The 19,517-nt window shown below is 50.1% G+C and overlaps 1 protein-coding gene across 1 annotated transcript in view; it reads left to right on the forward strand.

Annotated features, from left to right (window-relative positions):
* GSR (glutathione-disulfide reductase) overlaps nucleotides 1-19,517 on the forward strand; it is a 557,956-nt gene that overhangs the window by 521,664 nt on the left and 16,775 nt on the right. The gene's annotated exons all lie outside the window — the stretch shown is intronic.

Below are 19,517 nucleotides of genomic sequence, written 5' to 3' on the forward strand. Positions count from 1 at the left end.
TAATCATTCAAAGAAAAACACATTTCTTCACGTTTGTAATCCATATGTTTCCCTCCATAAAACACCTTGTCCCAAGCAGAACAACTAATGAAATCCTGCATCAAATCTTCATTCTAATAGATTCTTTCCTCTCACAGATTCCTCATCTATGATATCGTTATCCCAGCACAGCTGTTCTGCAGAATCTTTTCAGCCACCAGGGGGCGCAGTTTAGCTCTGCTCGATGACTCTACGCATGCTTCCCTGGACAGAAAGTCGGGGTTAATATGTATAGCAGTGACGCGCCCTATGACCTTAGTTTTCCATGCACTCTCTTTGCTACTTGGGAACACGCTCGTTGAGCTTTCTATTTTTCTCAAACAACTCCATGTCTATTCTGTCAAAGGCCCCGGGCTTCAAGCCGTGTGTGGATTGCGTCCAACAGATGTCAGTCTCGGATCCACACCAGATTTGCCTCTATTGCTTGGGCTAAGACCACGATACCCAAGATTGCGGGTCGTGCCAGTCAAAAGTCGAAAACCCTCTGGGATTGCGCGGCGAAGATCTTCACCTTTGTCTACAAGGCGAAGGTTGAGGCTCCACAATCTCGGTCATGGTCCGAAGAATATGTGGGTCCGCGCAAGGTAAAGGTGAAGAAGCATCAGAAGAGGTCCCACTCCCTGAGAGAGTCGTCACACTGAAATTCATTTTCCTCACCTAAGAAGAAGAGCCACCACTCCAGGAAGTCCCTTGAGCGGCTGGTGCAGGTGCCTTTTCCGGCCCAATCCTCCAGGCCTGAGGAATGGAAAAACATCTGCCTGAAGATGTTGGACATCTTCGACAAGGCACCGAAAGCTCCGGCCTTGGAGCATATGGCGCAGGTGGTGGCGCAGTCCGCTTTGCTGTGGCGCTGCAGAGTCCCACCGCATCTGTTGCGATTGGCAGGGTACCCGCTGGGGCCCACTACTGCACGCCCAAGGGCTCAGGTCTGGACCAGAGACTGAGGTTCCGCAGGAATACTTCCCACTCCCTAGTGAGGGCTTTCATGTCAAAGAGTTACGACATCTATGACCAGGCCCCCTTTGAACTTAAACCTATGGGTTCTTGGAAGGTGAAGGATTTTCTGGAATTCTAAGGGGAAGGCGAGGATGTGCTGGACCTGCCAGAGGACCTGCAAGGGGCCAATGGCCGCAACACCTCCCCAGAGATGAATATTTTGCTAGCTGCCACCCAGGAAAACCTCAAGCCGCCTTCCAGCGTTTGATGGCTAATGTGGGCAGTACTCTGGGGCTATCAGCTCAGCCCAGTTCCGTACGAACTTTGTGATATTCCACATATTGGAGGTGTGAGAGAAACTTGCCTCTTTTTCCGGCAATGGACAGGGATCTGGCAAGGAAACACTGTCCTGCTCCGTCTGACCTAGCCTTTCTTTCCTCCCATGCTTCACCTGAAAGCTTAGTGGTTTAGGCCATCCCTTCCACCAGACAGGGAGAGTAAGAGGTTTGACGCATGGGGCAAGAAGGTATGCATCGGGCAGTCTTGCACTGCGGGCTGTGAATGCCTCTAGCGCCATGGCAAAGTTCTCATTCATGGATGGCGGTTGGTCAATGCGGCTGAGTCCGTCCCGAAGGGAGATATGAGAGATGCTTTCCTTTATTTATTGAGCATTTGTTAGGCGCCTATACAACAGAATGGTGTTTCAATGTTAATGTTAATGGACATTTGTACTGCGCACTATCACCACTGGAGTGATCCCCTGGTGCTCTGGCAGGTCTGAAAGAGGGAGGAAGGGTGGGTTAGTGGGGGCAGGATGGAAAAGTGCAAGAGTGCAGTGATTTGCTGTTGGCGGCCTCAGCCCGATGGGTCCGTTGCCTGGGGTGTTTACGTCCGGGAGTCATTGTGTACTGTTATGCGAGTCTATGTGTGTTTTTTGTTTTGTTGTTGCAGTGTAGTGAAGTTTGTGCGGTTTGTTGTGCTGTAGGTTGGTGGTTTGTGGTTGTGTTTGGCGTTTCAGAGGTGTATGCAGAGGAGGAAAATTGTTAGTGGAATTGGTTAGTTGGCATCTATCCTGAATTGAAGAGTTGGGCTCGCGTAATCTCTCACAGGTGGGGTGCCTCTGGTTCCGTCTGGGCCCGTTCTGAATTTGAGGTCCATTCACATTTCGCTGCCACCTCGACCAGCCTCCCCAACAACCCTGCATGTTTCTCACTCCCACTCACATGGCCAGTGCACCTGCCAGTGTCCACTTGCCAGTGTCCACACCTCAGTTAGTCTCGACAGTGCCACAACCCAGTGGTATCTAGTAGCAGCTAGGGGCGGTTGAAGATGTTGGTTTAGGGTTGGCTGGGGATGTTGATTCCGTCTCCCTGGGTGTCACTTGTGTTCCACTCTGCCCTGCGTCACTTGTCCAGGTGCCATCGGTGCTTCTCAGTCGGTTCTGGGGGCTTGTCAGTGTCCTTTCCGGTTTAGTCATTCCTTTCCTTTCTGCTGTTTCTGTTTTGTTAGTCTGTGGTCTTGAAAAGCCAGGTTTTTAGTAATTTCCTGAATTTTAGGTGATCTTTGGTGTTTCTTATTTCTTTTGGGATGTTCCAGGTTTTTGCAGCTAGGTGGTAGAAGGCGCTGCCTCCAATTTTTTGCTTGATGTATGGTTTTAGTTCCAGGCTGATTTCTTTGCTTGACCTGAGGGGTCTAGTTGGTTTGTAGTTTTTTTCTTTTGTAGGAATTCAGCTCCTTGTCCGCAGATAGCCCTGTGCGTTATGCACATTGTTTTGAAGGTGATACAATGTTTTACTGGGAGCCAGTGTAGTGTTTTTAGGGTAGGGGTGATGTGGTCTCTTCTGGACAGTTTGAGGAATAGCTTGGCTGCTGTATTTTGGATCTGTTGTAGTTTCTTCAGGAGATATTCTGGTATTCCGAGGTAGAGGCTGTTTGCATAGTCGATTTTTGACATGATGAGGGCGACGATAATGAGTGTTTTGTGCGTGAAGGAGAGGAAAGGTAGGATTCTTCTTGCCGTGTGGAGGAGGAGGCAGCATTTCTTGACTGTTGCATTTATTTGCGGTTCTAAGGTTAGGATGTTGTCCATCAGGACCCCCAGATTTTTTACAACCTTAGACGGTGATGGTGCAGTTCCCATTTCCGCTGGCCACGGGATAGCGGTTTCGTTCTCTTGGTCTTTGGATATGATCATGATTTCTGTTTTTCCTGGGTTGATTTTCAGGTTGTTGGCATTCATCCAGTTGAAGACTTCTTTTACACAGTCGGTTACGTTTGAATGATCGACTTGGGTGTCTTTGATTTTGTAGATGATTTGAGTATCATCTGCGTCGTAGTAGCATCTAATGTTGTGTCTCTTGAAGATTCTGATAACAGGGGTTTGGTAGATGTTGAAGTACAATGGTGATAGTGAGGATCCTTGTGGTACTCCACAGTCGTTAACTCGTGGGGTGGATTTGTAAGGTTTAATCCATACGGTTTCTGTTCTGTCTGCTAGGAATGATTTAGTCCAGCGTAGTGCTGTGTCTGTTATGCCTATGTCTTCTAGTCTTTTGGTTAGGGCGTCATGGCTAACTGTGTCAAAGGCTGCGGAGAGGTCGAGCAAAATAAGGGCTGAAGTTGTGTTGGAGTCTGCGTTAGTTTTTAGGTCATCCCAGATGGATAGTAGTGCTGTTTCTGTTCCTCTTGTGGGTCTGAAGCCGACTTGAGCTTGGTCTAGCAGTTGGTGTTTTTCAACATATTCTTGGGTTAGTTTGTATACGTAGGTTTCGAGGAGTTTTGCCGGGTAGGGGATGTTTGAGATCGGTCTGTAGTTGGAGAGGTCATCTACGTCGCCGCTTGTGTTTTTTTTTTTTTTTCAACTTGGTTTTTATTGCCATTTTCATAAAGTAAACAAAACAACACATGTAACGAACCCCACAACTCCCTCTCCCTTCCCCGGGTTAGTCCAGAGCAGCAGTTCTCCTCCAAAGGTTGTCCAACCTGCCCCCCTCCCCTCTACCAAGCCCTAAATGGTTCGGCTGAACTGACATAGCTTTCCCCTTCATATGTCTTCTTCGTCAGAGGCGTTTATTATACCCAAAAGTCGCATGCTCCGCGGGCACCACCGCTGCCTTGTACCATCCACCAGATATGAGAGTAGTGCGTCCCAGTCTGACCTGAAGCTCAGGTGGTCTCCCTGCAGTGAGTAAGTAAGCCACTCCAGCGCCAGAAATGACCACATCTTTGACACCCACTCATGGTCCTGCGGCGGGTCCTTCGCTTTCCATCTGCAAGCTAGGACCATAGTAGCCACCACTATCATTATTGCGTAAAGCTTGCGGCTCGCCTTAGACTTATTCGCTGCTAGGGTCCCCCCCAGGCACAGCATCGCCAGCCCCTTGTTCCCCCCCGTAGTGAAGACCCAAAACTTGTTTGAGTGCGTCCCATAACCCTGTCCAATAAGTCTCAAGTTTTGGGCACTCCCACCATGTGTGCTCCCAAGTTCCCACTGTACCGCATTCTCTCCAGCAAAGAGGGGATACCCCAGGTTACATTTTGTGGAGTTTAGAGGGGGGTCACGTGCCTTTGGGTGAGCAGCTTCATCCACATCTCCCTAATTTGAAGTGATCGTTTTAGCTTTGTTATTTGCTTCCATAACCAACTCCAGTCGTCACCTTCAATGGCGGACCCAGTAGCTAGTTCCCAGTTCTTCACATAGACTAGCCGTGGAGAGTCCTCTCCTGCTTTCATGTGCCTATGTATGGCTGTGATCAGATGCTTGTCCCCCAAGTCACTGCAGAGAAATCTTTCAAAGGAGGTTCGTTGTCGAGTTGCTGCTTGCTGTATGGTGGGATGGGAGAGCCAATGTCGAAGCTGACAGTATCGGTACCTTTCCTTTTCATCTAGCGCAAAGTCCATCTTACACTGTTCGAACTGCTTTACCTGCCCCCCCTCGAACATGTCCCGTACCATCCTGCACCCCCCTTGGTGCCAACGTTGAAAATAAGATGTGTTATGGCCAGGAGCGAACTGTGGATTATTAAATAATGGGGTAAAGGGCGATGGATGCGATGTTAGGTGGGCTTGTTGCACTGCCTCATCCCAGGTACTGGCTACCAGGGCTAGAATTGCACTACTATACAACCGAGACGGCCTGTCCTGCTTCGGCTTCCACAAGACCCCTTCAAGGTCCTCCCCCAGGATCGCCCTGTCCATGGGCCTCCATATTTTCTCCCGGTCTTCTTTTTGCCAGTCCCGGAGGATTTTCAGATGGGCCGCCCTATAGTATCCCCTGAAGTCAGGTGATCCCATGCCCTGCGGTCAGTGGGAGCTCTCATCACCCTAGCTGCTATCCTTGGGGGCTTATTGGCCCACACGAACCTGCTGACAATTTTGTTCAGTGACCTGAAGAAGGCTGGCGGGACGTGCGCCGGCAAGGCAGCAAAGTGATACAAGAGTTTTGGGAGTACAGTCATTTTTAAGGTGTTAATACGACCTAGCCAAGAAATTGCTAAGGGCCCCTAGTCAATCATCTTACTCTTTAACTTCTCCAGAAGGGGTGGATAATTCGCCTGATACAAGTGTTCCACATTTGTCGTCAATTTTACTCCCAGATAGGTGAGAGAATGCTCCACCCATCTATAGGGAGAGGTACGCTTTAAGGAGTGGCTTCTGGAATCGGGATTGTGAGGTTGAGAATTTCTGTTTTAGAAGCGTTTATTTTCAGGCCCGCCACGCTACCAAAAGGAGCTAATTCAGCTTCCACTGCAGGAATCACAGTGCTCGGGAGGGTCGATGAAAGTATCATATCATCAGCGAAGGCTACAATTTTGTGCACTTCCCCTGTGAAGGGAATACCAGTTATGAGTGGGTCGCAGCGCACCACTTCAAGGAATGGTTCCAGATGAAGGGCATACAATATTGGGGACAGAGGGCATCCCTGGTTGGTGCCCCTCTCGACTAGCACCGGTTCAGACAGTTGTGCGTTCACCGCCAGTCTCAGGGTGGGGTGTCTATAATTGGCTCTAATCTTATCCATAAATTTGGGGCCAAAACCCATCCTGACCATGGTTGCGAAGAGGAATCCCCACTCCACCCGATCAAACGCCTTCTCCGCGTCAATTGCCATCAGGAGAGCGGGGACTCCCTTCTTGTGGACCTTCTCTATTAAGTGGGCCAACCTTCTGACGTTGTCTGTGGTTTGTCTACCTCTGACATATCTCGACTGATCTGGGAGAACTAGGTTCGGGAGCAAATTATCTAATCTTTTTGCTAAGATCTTGGCATGTATTTTAGAATCAACATTGATTAAAGCTATGGGGCGATAGGAGATGTACTCGGTTGGGTCCTTGCCCTTTTTATGAATGAGGATGACTTTCGCCTCCTCCATTGTTCCCGTGATTGCGCTATCCAGCCCGATTTCATTATAGAGCTTGGTCAGAATGGGGATGAGGGTTTCCCTATGCAGTTTGTAGAATTCTGCCACATAGCCATCCGGGCCCAGCGACTTAAGATTAGGTAGAGCTCTGATTGCCTCCCTGACTTCATCCTCTGTAATGTCCCTTTCGAGTGTTTCCATCTCTTCTTGGGTTATACGGGGCAATGTAACCCTGTCTAGGTACTGTAGTTGGGAGGACTGCTCCGGGGTATCCGACGCATACAGTGTGGAATAGAATCGGGCAAATTCCCTTAAGATGTCCTCATTTTTAGTGCTAGTGCTCCCTCCTTCCACCTTAATTTTCAATATTGTCTTCTCCCTCTGGTCCTTTCTAAGCATTCTCGCGAGCAGTCGGTTTGCCTTATTGCCTTTAATATAATATTTCTGCCTAAGACGTAACAGGCTTTGTTCAGCAGCTCTGGATCAGGTCCAGCTGAGCCTGATGCGCCCTATACTCCCTTTTAGTAGCCGGGGTCTGATTTATTCCCATTTTTGCGGTTACCCCCCTGAGTGCTTCCTCCAGGCATGCCTCCTCTACTCTTAGTTCTCTATCCCTTCTCGCCTTAAGCGCTATTATGGCTCCTCTGAGGGTCGCCTTATAGGCGTCCCACCTAATCTGGGGTGTTGTGTCCTCTACTGGGTTCTAAGCAAAGAAACGTTCGATTTCCTCTTCGATCTCTTGGACCAGAACTTGATCTTTGAAGAGGTTTCCATAGTCCCGGGGGTCTGCCTATCGCTTTCAGGGTTATAATCAAAGGGGCATGGTCGGAGCGGGTAGTGGAGCCCATGGTGATATCCAGCGCCCTTCCCAGAAGGGTAGCAGACAGCCAGATATAGTCTATTCTTGAGTGGGACCGGTGCGCATGTTAATAAAAAGTATACCCCCCAGCCTCCCCCCGTATATCACGCCACGCATCCACTAGGCCCAGGTTACTGATTTTCTCCTTCAGATCTTGTGTCGGTCTCCCTTGTGGACCTCCCCATCCCGCCGATCTATCCTTTGCCGGGTCCCACGCGATGTTGAAATCGCCAGTAAGGACAGCAAACTATTTAAGTTTTCCCAAAGCGCTCTGAATAAAGGGGTCTTGAGCCGTATTTGGGGCATATATCGTCGCCACAGTGAGAGAGAGATCATTGCCCTCCAGGGATACTGCCAGGAACCTCCCTTGGTCGTCTACAACCTTCCCAGTAATATGTAGCTCCAGCCCATCCCTAAGTGCCAGTAGAACCCCCGCTTTCTTTTCAGATTGGGTAGCTTGCATTTCCCTAGAATAGCCCCACAGCTTAACCCTTCTGCGGTGAGCCGTTCAGATATGAGTTTCTTGCAGAGTGATAATGTCCGGCCGTTCGCGCCTGATAAAGCGCTCCACTTTCTTACGCTTAATCGGCGAATTGAGGCCGTTAACATTGAGGGAAAGGATTCTCATTGCTCGTTAGTTAGGCATGGTGGTTCAAAGCCCTACAGTATGGGTCATGCAAGCCCCCTCTTATTGACCCGTCCTCCTCCTTTAGGCTTCCTCCTTTGGTGTACGCTGCAGAACCCTTTCTTTCGCATCCGGATCTCTGGGTCTCCCAAACCCCCCCGTCCCCTCCCTCCTACCCCCATCCCTCCCCCCTGGCAGCGTGAGACGACTGGCCTCATCCCCCCTCGAATCCAATCTCGAGAATCGTCCCATCGCTTGCCTTCCCAGTGTTCCAACGCGGGACCTCCCCATCCCATTCCAAGGAGTAAATGCTCCTCTCCTCCCCCCCCAAGGCCCTTTAGGTATTGCTGAAAACCTCGATCTCGCCTCAGTCTTTCCCTGCTTCTTATGCCCTCCCCAGGCATTCTTGTATTACTTCTCCCTCCGGATTCTATGTTGGTGGTCGCCCCTTGTAAGCTTCTGGGCCTTTCTTAACTCCTGCCCCCTCCATTATGATGATTTTTTCAAGACTAGCTTGTCGAGTTTCCGTTCTTCCTAGTCTTCTTTGAGCGGGCCGTAGACCATTCCCATTCTCTACGTCCAGTTCGCTGGGTCGGAGTCGGAGTGGGTGGCGATGGAGCATCCTCCTCAAGCCCCAACAGGGCGAGACCCTGTTCACAGGTGGTTATCTTCTGCGCCTTTCCTTGCCATACGAAGGCCAGGCCGAAGGGATGTAGCCATCTATAACGAGTACCCTGGGCTCTTAAGTGTGCGAGCACTGGGCCCATCCTTCGGCATTTGTTTAGCGTTGCTTGCGCCAAATCCTGATAAAGCGCAATCTCTGTGCCGTTATACATGATTCTACCTGCCTTGCGTACTGCTGAGAGGATTCTCTCCTTCGTCGAGTAGCTATCCAATGCCACTAGGGCATCTCTAGGTCTAGCACCTAGCTCCACTCGTTTGGGGCCCACTCTGTGAATCCTATCAAAGGTCACGTCCATCGTGCCAGGCGCCTCCAGGAGATCTACAAAAATGCCCTTCAACACTTGGGGGAGATCCTGATCCTGGGTGTCCTCCGGGAGGGCCTTAATGCAGATATTCGAGCGCCTGGACCTGTTTTCCAAGTCTTCCACCTGGAGTTCTAGGTTGTGCGTGGCCGTCGCTAGAGTTTCCAGGAGTGAATCCGTGTTTCGTGCTAAGTCCTGGATCGCCCTCTCATTCGTATCCACCCTTTCCTCTATTTTACTGATATCTCTCTTGATCTCCTGAATGCCCTCTGCCAGGTCCTCCCTGAGGGCGTTCATTTGCTTTTGGCCCGCAGTGGTGATCTTTTCTACAATATCGGCCAGCAGGAGCTTCAGTGCTGATTGCGTGATGGGTTGCTCCTGGGCTTCCAGGTCCGCCAGTGGTTCCCCTGCTGGGCCGTCATTGGGGGTCATTCCCTGGGCATCCTCCGAGTCCTTGGCCCATATCTTTGTCAGTGCGTTCTCCTGTAGCCTCCTTAGGGGCCTTTGGAGGGATTGGGTGTCCTTGATTTTGTTCTTAGACATGATGGCGGCGCCACCTGGTATTGTGCCAATTGTTTGAGCTTCCGGGGTCCTCCAGGGGGGCGGGGCCCGCAGGGCCGTCCCAGTCTCCGCACCCGGAGAGCCTCTTCGCCCTCTATGCGTAGAGCTGGGTGATCGTTCGAAAGGGGGAGCCCTCGTGGCTGCTGGTGACCTTAATAGTTCTCTAGGCAGCACTACAGCTCCCCAACTCAGCCCAGGGCCTCACTGCCCACCGAGCAGGGGGAAAATCCTGGGCCCCGATGTGGTAGAAGTTTGCTTCAGGATCCGGAGGGCAGGGGCCGCATATGGCACCAGGAGGGCCCCGGGGGGTTGCGCCTCTCAGCTGATGTGGGGATCCGCGTGCATCTGTCCCATCTAGGGGCCCCTATGCACAAGAGAGGGCAAACAAAAAAGGGGGGTCCCTTCCCGCACCCCCACGGTGCTCTCCCCAGCTCAGATCAGCGTCCAGCTGCGGGCAAAACAATGGTGGCAAGGGGAACACACTCTCATGCCACCCCAGGAAAGCCAGGGAAACAATACGCGGATGACGGAGGGGGTAGGCGCAGGAAGGGGGGCCACCGCTGTCTCCCCAGTTAAGCCCATACCTCCGAAGTGCGTGCTGTGGTGTGATGTCCTCTGCTTCCAGGGAGGCCTTTGTGCTCCAGGACCCGCTGCTCCTTGCATAGCGCCGCCTCCGGTGACCGTCCTTCAGGAGGTATGGTGCGCTGTACCGGAGGGGGCCTTCCTCCTCCAGGAGCACTCAGTGCCCCTCCTCTGATACAAGATACTCTTCCCTTCGGCAACGCGGGCAGTGCTGTCCGGCGGCGGGCTCCGGCTCCCCGGCCCGTCGCAGGTCTTGTCTCAGCCCCCAAGCCCCCCGAGATGCCGAGGAGGCGCAACGTTGTTATGGGAGCGGGAGCCTCAGGGGGTCCGCCGGGGGCCGCGGTCCTCTGTTTCCTGGTGAGGTGCGGATCCTGCCTCCTCCTCCTCTGCTGGATGGATGGTGCCGCGCTGTCCGGAGGGCAGCACTAATGAAGCCCCCGGTCCTCCACCCCCGATCCTCGCCGGGGATATTCTCCGCCTGCTCCCTCAATCGCCACCATGGGGAGGGGGGCACGCTGTCTGCTAAAATCGCCTGGGGAGGGCTACCACTCTTGGCGGGCAAGTCTTTTGGGCCTTGAGGTCGGGAGCTCGGTGGCCGCGGTGTTCACAGCATTGCGGCCATCTTGGAATGCGCTTGTGTTTTTTAGAAGTGGTTTGATGTAAGCTGATTTGAAGATCCTCGGTACGGTTCCTGTTGTTAGTGATATATTTAGAAGTTTTCTGTAATATTCTGATGGCGTTCCTTGTGAAACGATTGATTTGGAGATGTCCAGAGGACAGGGATCCATGGGTGAACCCGCTTTCTTGCTGTGTATTACCAGCATTGCGAATGCCTCTGCTGATATTTCAGGAACGTTTTTGAGTTTGTGCTGAGGTTCTGAGTTAGGTTTGTTTGGTTGTATGTTGCTGTTGGTTGGTCCCTGTTGAATGGTTTGTCGGATGTCATAGATTTTTTTTTTTAAGTGGTCTGCCAGGTCGTTGCAGAGTTTCTCCCAGGGGGTTGGGGTGTTGTCACATCCTGGTGGGTTTCTCATTCCTTTAATGATGATAAAGAGTTCATTTTGAGTGTTGGTGGCATTTGTGATTCTTTCATCATAATGCCTTCTCTTTGCCTTTTGAATTTCCTTCTTGTATGCGCGGATTTGTTTCTGGAACAGTGTTTTTTTTGTCTGGGTTGTATTTTTTTCTCCATTCCAGTTCCATCTTTTCGTTTTCCTTTTTCATGCTGCTTAATAGTGGGGTGAACCATTTTGCCATCGCTCTCTTTTTTGTTGGTGTGAATGGTTTTTCTGGGACAATTTTGTCAATTGTATCCGCAATCCATTTGTGTAGTATCTTGGCTTTCCCGTCTAGGTCAGCTAGCTCTAGTTCTGTAGTTGAGGGTTTGGTTAACTCCAGTTGTTCGAATAGGTTGCTTTCTTTGACGTCTTTCAAGTTTCTTTTTTTGGTGGATGTGAGTTTAGGAGGTTGGATGCAGACTTGAGTAGGCAGAGTGATCACGAATGGGATGATGAGATGGTCGCTCCACAGTATTTGTATTGGCAGTGCCTTGGTGATGAGTTTTTCCTCTGCGAAAATTGCGTCTGGGGTGTGTTCTGCCGAGTCTGTTGCCCCTTTTACTAGTTGTCGAAGTTTCATGGTGGTGAGTTGTTCAATCAGTGAGTTTTGGGAGTGGGTGTGATTGTCTTCGAACCAGATGTTGAAGTCCCCCAGGATGATTAGGTGTTTGTGGTTGATGGCTATGCTGGTGATGGCTTCTATGAAGTTCTCGACGGAGGATGCATTATAAATTGGTGGTCTGTACACCAAGATGAATTTGATATTGGTTTTTGGGCTCGTTGTTAGGTGTATGACCATGGATTCGCAGTTGAGGGTGTTGAGTGGTTCGTCTGTTCTTATTTTTAGGTGTTCTTTGAATGCTATTGCGATGCCTCCTCCTTTTTTGTTTTTTCTGTTTATTTGAAGGCATTTGAAGTTTGCTGGAAGGCAACTTTGGAGTGTGATTTTGTAGTTGTCGTCCAGCCATGTTTCTGTGATGAATAGGATGTCAATGCTGTTGTCATCAAGTAGGTCAAAGATCTCTGTAGAGTGTTTTGACATGGATCTTGCGTTTATTAGATTGCAGTGGAGTTTGGAGGTGTAGTTTAGTTTGGCTTTAGTTCTTGTTAGGGTCGTCTTCTGATCTTGTTGAGGTGTAGGTTTCGGGTGGTCGGCGTCCTAGAATAGTTCTTCTAGGTTTTGGCTTGGTTTTTTTCTTCAGGTTCGTCTTCTAGGAGTTGTAGTTGTCGATCGGAAGTTCCTCTAGCTTTGGTGATGTAAGGTGTTATTGCTTTGGTCGTGTGTTTGTTGTTTCTGGTGTTGTTCATCCTTCTTTGTGATTTTGTTTGGTTGTTTAAAGTTTCTGCTTCTAGCGTTGCGTTGGTTCGGTCTGGTGAGCAGTTCTCAGGGAGGTATGGAGTTAGGTAGAGGGATTTGTCTCTTCTCTGTGTTGGTTCGATTTTTGGTCCTGTCTGTGGGGGTGTGTTCTTTTGTTACTGTTCTTGGTTGCAGTTCCGGAGTGTTTGCTCTTTCTTCTTCTTTTCTTCTTCTTTCCTTCGGGGTGGGTCGTTTGCGCAGCATTATGAGATTCTGAGCTGTTTAGTAGTCGTTTGTTTGCTGATGTCCAGTTGGTTCTGTTTTGGTCTGGTTGTCTTGTGGTGCGGTACTTGGTGTGGATGTGGTCTGCTACCGGTTTTAGTCTTTGTAGGTGGTGTTTCCGGCTGAAGTTGCCTATTCGCTCAGTCGCTTTTCTTGGTGGGGTTAGGGAGGTGGTTAAGGGTTATATAGTTGGGTATTAACAGTGGCTCTCTTTAGGCTCTGTCTCCCTGAACGTGGTACACTGCAGTGAGTTAGCCACTTGAGTTTAGGAAGGACATGAACCGGCTGAGGAGTGACTTTGAGGGGTGCAGCTAGGACTTACTCCCTTGATGTAATCTGGACACAGAAGCCCTGGTAGATTTGAAAGACATGCCTATCAAATGCAATCGTGAGTATCATACAGTGTAATTTGAAGATATAACCTTACTAGATTTGAGAGACTTGTATAGTGGGAGAGAGGCCTATCAATGCAATCTAAATATCATACAGTGCAATGTAGACCCAAAATCCTACTAGAATTTGAGAGACCTGTATAGTGGGAGGGAGGCTTATCAGTGCGCTACAAATATCACTTAATACAGACTGGACACAGTATCCCTGGTAGATTCAAAAGACAGGCATATCGATGCAATTTGAGTATCTACAAACTCACAGTTTGGAGATAGAACCTTACTGGATTTCAGAGACCTGTATAGTGGGAGAGAGGCCAATCAATCTAAATATCACACAGTGCAACTTAGACCCAAAAACCCCGCTAGATTTGAGAGACCTGTATAGTGGGAGAGAGGCCTATCAATGCAATCTAAATACCACACAGTGCAATTTAGACCCAAAAAACCTGCTAGAATTGAGAGACCTGTATTGTAGGAGAGAGGCCCATCAGTGCAGTCTGAATATCGCCCAATGTAATCCGGACACAGTACCCCTGGTAGATCCGAAAGACAGGCCTATCAATGCAATCTAAGTATCATACAGTGCAATTAAGACCCAAAAACCCACTAGATTTGAGAGACCTGTATAGTGGGCGGAAGGCTTATCAGTGCGCTATGAGTACCATTTAATGCTATCCGGACACAGTACCCCTGGTAGATTTGAAAGACAGGCCTATCAATGCAGTCTGAGTATCATACAATGCAGTTTGGCGACAGAACCCCACTGGACCTGATAGACCTGTATAGTGGGAGAGAGGCCTATCAATGCAATTTAAATATCATACAGTGCAATTTAAACCGCAACCCCTGCTAGATTTGAGAGACCTCTATAGTGGGAGAGAGGCCTATCAATGCAATCTGAGTATCAATGCAGTTTAGACCCCAAACTCTGCTAGATTTGAGAGACCTGTATAGTGGGAGAGAGGCCTATCAATGCAATCTGAGTATCATACAATGCAGTTTAAACCCCAAACCTTACTAGATATGAGAGACCTGTATAGTGGGAGAGAGGCCTATCAATGCAATCTGAATATCGTACAGTGCAATTTAAACCCCAAACCCTACTAGCTTTGAGAGACCTGAATAGTGGTAGAGAGGCCTATTAAAGCAATCTGAGTATCATAAAATGCAGCTTGGAGACAGACTTTACTAGATCTGGGAGACCTGTATAGTGGGAGAGAGGCCCATTAATGCAATCTGAGTATCATACAATGCAGTTTAGACCCCAAACCCTACCAGACTTGAGGGACCTGCATAGTGGGAAAGAGGCCTATCAATGCAATCTGAGTATCATACAGTGCAGTCTACACCCCAAACCCTACCAGAGTCAAGAGACCTGTATAGTGGGAGAGAGGCCTATCAATGCAATCTGAATATCGTACAGTGCAATCTAAACCACAAACCCTGCTAGATTTGAGAGACCTGTATAGTGGGAGAGAGGCCTATCAATGCAATCTGAGTATCATACAATGCCGTTTGGAGACAGAACCTTACTAGATCTGGGAGACCTGTATAGTGGGAGAGAGGCCTATCAGTGCAGTCTAAATATCATGCAGTGCAATTTAGACCCCAAACCCTACTAGCTTTGAGAGACCTGCATAGGTCTATACAGAGGTGGGGAGGTCAGTGCCTAGCTGATCATAATGGTACAGTATTAAATAATGATTAAATACTGTCCACTATCACAGTTGGCTGAGGATGTCGGACCAGGCTGTTGGACATGCCTTTTGACGGTCAAAACCTTTTTGGTGCTAAGGCTGACAATGCCCTCCAGAAGGTCCAGTCATCTGAGTCATCTAAGGCAACTTCTAAGTCCTTGGGGCTAGCGGTGCAACAGCCTTCTGCACAACCGTCATCTCTGGGCAGGGTTTTTCACCCCTTTTATGCTTTTGCCCCAGAGGCTGTGTTCAGTCTACCCTTGGAAGAGGATAGGTGCTTCCCAAGAAGTAGAGGAAGGGGCACTTAGTGGAGTGGCGTGGCAGCAGCAGCTATCCCCACGGCACCCCAGGGTGCCAAACCTCAGTGACAGGCTTTGCCACTCGCCACCGGTGTGGGTGGCAGGGAGCTTTCTTTGTTCAGCCAGGAATGGTCAAAGACCCTGTCCAATGCATGGGTCTAACAGGTCATCCGACAGGGATATTTTCTCCCATTGCTTCAGTGCCCCCCCCGGACCACGTTCCTCTGGCCACCCTCTTGTCTCCATAACCTATGTTCCTGGAGCAGGTCTGTCAGCTTCTAGTGAAAGGTGCGATCAAGCTGGTTCTTTGCCCAGAACAAGGAAGGGGTGGTACTCCATCTAATTTCTGATGTCATAGAAGGATGGTCGCTTGCGCCCCATTCTGAATCTAAGGCTGCTGAACTGGTTCTTACGCAAAGATAAGTTCAAGATGGGTTACTCTAGCCCAGATCTTGCAAGTCCTTGATCTGCAGGACTGGTTGTTTTCCTTGGACTTTCAGGATGCCTATTTCCATGTGCCGATTCATCGAAAGCACAGGAAGTACCTAATGTTCTTAATGGGATGACATCATTACTATTTCAAGTTACTGCCGTTCGGTCTGTCCCCTGCTCAAAGGGTTTTCACACAGCTGCTGGCAGCGGCTCGCCTCAGGAGGGAGGGCATTCATGTCTTTCCCTAACTGGATGACTGACTCGTCTGAGCTTGCTCCCCGGATCTGGTGTCGGGGCACCTGTTACGCCTCCCACTACCCCACGCACTTACCTGGGTCCACGTAACCCCGTGACCCTCAACCATCCTGTCAGATCACTGCATGGCAGACCCGGCGTTTATCGCTCCTCCCGTTCTTGGCAGCTGAACTGGAGATTGACATCACGCTACAACGCAAAGCGTTGCTCACGGAGACCCGCGCGTCACGGATCACGTGATTGCCCTTCACGCAGCAACGCTCCCGTGTCACGTATCACGTGACCCCTGAACTGCTATAAGAGACTTCCGGAAACAAGGAGCGTTGCTTCACAGCTGTTTTTCTCCTGGATCACGTGACGCTACACCTTTGGATACTTACGGATTGTCTTTGTGCTTCGACCACGCTTTGTTTCACGGATTGTCTCGCATTACCCTTCTACTACCGAACTTTGGATCTTCAGTTGCCGACCTACGCTTTGCTCCACGGACTGCTACTGCCTCACCCTCCTGCTTCGAACTTTGGTCCTCTTGGGTACTTGACTTCGGCTTCGTCTCTGGATATTCTACGGATCACGTCTGTCTGTTTTGGTAACCTGGCCTCCGGCCTCCGCTCTAGGTGTTTACCTATCCATCCATATTCCTAGCCTCCAGCTACTCCTGCTCCGGGGTTCAGCCTTCCCTCACATCTCTGGGCCTCCTCTTGTACAGATAGGTAAGCAGCACCAACTTACCTGTGTCTTTAGTTGTCCTTCCTATTCTGTACATAACTGCCTAACCTTTTGCTTTACAGCGTTCAAGGGGTTCTTCCGGCTGTTCTCAAATCGGCTCGACGGATTTCCACCTGTGGCCTCAAAGACCGCACAGGCAGTATTTCTGGTGTTGTCTGTGTGGTACTTGGGGACGGAGGTATTTATACTCTGCACGACCATCAAGTCCATAACAGACTGTGAAGCCTTTGGCCATTCAGAGTATGAATCCCTCCGCCGGGGACCCAGTGACCGCTCTAATGCAGGCCGTAGCGGCCCTTAGGACCGACATGGCGGCAGCTACGACCGCCATTCACCATCGCTTAGACGCCTTGCAAAGCACACGTCATCCTTTGCCTTTAGACGCCGAGTTCGGAGACCCTGCCCCTCCAGTACAACCTGTCCCGGCCCCGGCCTCCGTACCCACACCTGTTTTGCTCCCAACCTCATTCCCACTTGCCGCTCCAGAACGCTATCAGGGTGACCCGCGGAAGTACCGCACCTTCATAAACCAATGCAAGCTCCACTTCTTGTGCAGACCCCAAGCCTTCCCCGATTCTACCACAAAAGCGGCATTCCTTTTGTCCCACCTATCTGGTGTAGCGGCCACCTGGGCAAACCCAATGCTAGAAAACGACCATCCAGCTTTATATGATTTTGAGCTCCTCATAACGGAAATGGCAAGAGTGTTTGACACCCGCTACAAGGCCCAGTCAAGGGACCTAGAATTACTAGATCTCTCACAGGGAAAGCAAACACTTATCGAGTACATCACCCGTTATAGCCAACTCGCCGCTGAAACCTCCTGGCCAGAGGAGAAAAAGGCGATCGTGTTCTACCGTGGGTTATGTAACTCCTTGAAGGACGCTCTATCAGTGGTTCCTGCTCTTCCTTCTGTGTTTACGGATCTTGTAGACCTTGCACTACAGGTGGACGCTCGGAGGTCCGAACGGAAGGCAGAAACCACGTTTTCTGGCCAGTCAACCCCTGTTTCTTCCCCCGCCAGTTCTGAACCCATGCAAATAGGTGGGATCCGAAGTCCAATAACGCAGTCTGAACGGGAACGTCGGAGAAACAACAACGCCTGTTTTTACTGCGGGTTAAATGGACACTACGTAAGGGAATGCCCCCGACGACCAAAGAACAAGGCGCCGGGTTTTCAGAAGGCTCGCCCATGATACAGGGGGCACCGGCGAGCCTATCCACGACCCCCACTGAACCCGCCTTCGGTCCTATCAGACCGGTTGTGGTCCAGGCCCTGTTGAAACCTACCAAGGAGATCGTCCATGCCGTTCAGATCGTGATCGACTCCGGGGCCACGGGTTGTTTTATGGACATCACATTAGCCCATCGTCTCAATTTGCCTTTGATCAAAAAGGAACACCCGGAACCAGTGCAAGCGGTCGATGGCACGTCATTGGCCTCTGGTCCGATTAAGCACCAAACTGCTCCTTTGGAAGTGGTGATACAGAGCACTCATAAGGAGAGCCTGTCATTTGACCTCATCACCACACCGCAGTTCGGGGTTATTTTGGGTATCCCCTGGTTAAGGCACCACAACCCTTTGATCAATTGGGGAACGGGACAGGTATCTTTCGAGTCAGAAGAATGCCAGCACTTCTGCCTAACAGAACCTGAATCACTCTCCTCTCCCGCCAGGATCCTCGGCGCCTTGGCTTCCTCCAGTATCAGGGAAACAACCACTGACACCACGTCTACTCACACTGTGGGAGCCGTTATGGCAGGTATCCCTGTGGACTACCATGATTATCATATGGTCTTTGACAAAGTCACAGCGGAAGGTCTACCTCCACACAGACCTTATGACTGTCCTATTGACCTACTCCCGGATGCTCCTATACCAAGGGGTAGGATCTACTCGTTATCACAGTCTGAAGAACGGGCTTTGAAAGAATACATCCAGCAAGCCTTGCGGTTGGGTCATATCCGTCCTTCCTGTTCTCCAGCTGCCAGCCCTATATTTTTTGTCCCGAAAAAGGAAGGTGATCTGCGCCCATGCGTGGACTATAGACGGTTAAACGCTATCACCGTGAAGAACAGGTACCCCATTCCGCTCATCTCCACGCTACTGGACAGGTTGACGAAGGCGTCCCTGTTTACCAAATTGGACCTGAGAGGGGCATACAACCTAATCCGCATGCGGCGTGGAGACGAATGGAAAACGGCATTTTGCTCCAGACAGGGATTATTTGAATACACAGTGATGCCTTTCGGGCTCTGTAATGCACCTGCAACGTTCCAGCGTTTCATCAACGATGTATTCTCGGACATCTTGGATACGTACGTGGTGGTCTATCTGGACGACATTTTGATCTTTTCATCCTCCCTGAAGGAACATATCGCTCATGTTAGAGAGGTACTCTCCCGTCTCAAAAAGAACGCCCTGTTCGCCAAACCCGAGAAATGTCTGTTTCATACAAGGGAGGTGGAGTTTCTGGGGTTTCACATCACCCCTGGAGGGTTGTCTATGAATGAGTCAAAGGTCCGTGCTGTCACGGAATGGCCAGTCCCTGTCAACCTCAAACAGCTCCAGTCTTTTCTCGGCTTTGCTAATTTTTATCGACGTTTCATTGCCGGGTTTTCTTCCATTGTATCTCCCCTGACTGCGCTAACTAGCCCAATCGTCCCTTTTGTCTGGTCCTCCGTACACCAGGAGGCTTTTGAAGCACTTAAATCCAGATTTGTTTCTGCCCCCGTATTGCAGCACCCTGACCCGGACCTTGCGTTTGTAATAGAGGCTGACGCTTCCTCGTTTGCTCTGGGTGCCATACTGTCACAACCGTGTCCAACCACGGGTAGTTTGCATCCGGTAGCCTATCACTCACGGAAGTTCACTGCAGCCGAGTCACACTATACAGTGACCGAAAAAGAGTTGTTGGCCATCAAGGACGCCCTCCAATCATGGCGTCACCACCTCATGGGGGCAAAACACCAAACCATAGTATACACGGATCACAAGAATCTACAGGATCTGGCCTCTCTTAAATGCGTGAACAGCAGACAAGTGCGTTGGCATTTGTTCTTCGCTGCTTTTGATTTTGTGGTTAAGCACAGGCCAGGTCTTGTTCATGGTAAGGCTGATGCCCTATC

The sequence above is a fragment of the Ambystoma mexicanum genome, chromosome 6p (assembly GCF_040938575.1).
Source record: "Ambystoma mexicanum isolate Mex_15411 chromosome 6p, UKY_AmexF1_1, whole genome shotgun sequence".
NCBI lineage: Eukaryota > Metazoa > Chordata > Amphibia > Caudata > Ambystomatidae > Ambystoma > Ambystoma mexicanum.